The following is a 1904-nucleotide window of genomic DNA, read 5'->3' as shown; positions in this document are numbered from 1 at the left end:
TCTTCGCTCGGTACTTTGTCGAACTTACGAATATTGTTATATCTTGTTTCATAGACCCGGTTATCCATCCGCATGATTTTACTGCATCTAGGTAGGTCATATTGTATCATAACTCTTACTTCGGTTTATCGTTACTGAGGTCTGCTATCAAACTCCAAGTTACTCTCTTGCTGCTTATCATATATGTATACATTTATGTCCTTTAATGCTTCTTCATTACTATTCATCTTAAGAATGATGGTCTAATCTCATCTCATACTTTGTAACTTTTATCCATCCGTTGTAGATTCACCTTAATACCGATAACTTGACCTCTTATGTAACACTGCCACTAAGGCTAGGTCTCATCGGGGAACATCTGAAATGATTAGAATGATCCACCTGGTGGCGACACCATGCTTCCATAACCGTATTTCATAGCATCCCAACGTGATTCATCCTATGGGAGTTATTCAGATCCCGTACAACTCATGAAATCACCCGTGTTTTTTTTTTTCAAATCGTTACTCAATCGAAGTCCCAAACATCATCCTTTATCTATCACAATTACACCATAATTCTATTACCAGGGCAGCATTCGATCTCTTCTAAATGTTATTAGTCTTAGACTCCTTTGAGTTTATTCGGGCTACACTGAGCTTTTATAACTTAGAGAAACCCATTATCTCTCTTGTTTTCATGGGCTGAATCCCGAGGACTTATCCATTCTTGTCACCTTCTCACTTGTCTTTCCTTATCCTCACTCATGTCTTCTTAAAACTGTGTCGCTCTACCATTCTTTAGCTTGTGACTGACACATATCCATTTATATTTCTTGCAACATTCCTTCAACTTGCTTGCACCATAGATTTCCTTATGTTGTTCTGCAATGTTAAGCGAGACATCACATCATCTCAAACTCTTCTTTACTATTTTAACTAGAACACTCGATACCTAGAAACCATAGGATGGAAGATACGCCACTAATGAGACGACTATCCTTCCTGGATACTGAATCCCGCGCTTCTAGCCTTATACCCGAAGTAAGGACTATTCACAATCTTCTGCATTTGAGTATCTCGTACATTGTTCACCTTTACCTTACTACCTTAAAATCTTGCATCGTATCTTCTATCTCTTTCATGACCTCCCTTCCACATAGGTATAATTGACATCCATAACTTGAAGCTCCATTATAACACTAGCACCTCTGGTGCATACATAATCCGGTGGGAGCTTCATACTGACTTCTTATAAGGCTGGTACTCTTCTAACTGGCTTTATCTTAGAGCCGTTTTAGAATATGGCTCTCTCTTGTACCTTTGATATTAAGAGTGATCCTGCAGTGTTCTCAATCACGGGGTCTACAATTTTCTGGGTCCAATAACCAGACTCCTGATTTACTTAGTTGATGTAACTCTTTAGTTTCCTCTTCCCACTGATCAACCTTTATGTAGGCTTAAGCTATCTTCCGATCTGAGGCTCATGATATTGGTTATTACTTTAACCTTCCATGGATGCTATGGAATATCCATGATACAATCTTCTAACAATCCAATCCTTTTTCTATGACATGGACTCAATTCTTTCTTTTAACTTATACCGGAGTCTTCTACGACTGTATGATTGTTGTCACACCTCCTTTTTACACCCTACCCCGAAGGATAAATGTATAAGGGAGTTTTTCCATTTAAAGTGACATTATTCGAAATGGGATTATTTATTTATTTTTAGAGTCGCCACTTGGGATAGGATTGGCTTTTGGTGTCCCAAGTCACCGGTTTAACTTAAATCCCAAATCGAGGAAAATTGACGACTTCCCAATTGGAGTCTGCGAACCAGAAATTCTGAATAAGGAATTCTGTTGACCCGAGGGAAGGTGTTAGGCACCCCCGGATCCCGTGGTTCTAGCACGGTCGCTTAAA

The sequence above is a fragment of the Nicotiana attenuata genome, unplaced genomic scaffold, assembly GCF_001879085.1.
Source record: "Nicotiana attenuata strain UT unplaced genomic scaffold, NIATTr2, whole genome shotgun sequence".
Classification (NCBI taxonomy): Eukaryota; Viridiplantae; Streptophyta; class Magnoliopsida; order Solanales; family Solanaceae; genus Nicotiana; species Nicotiana attenuata.
This window is presented reverse-complemented; position numbering follows the sequence as displayed.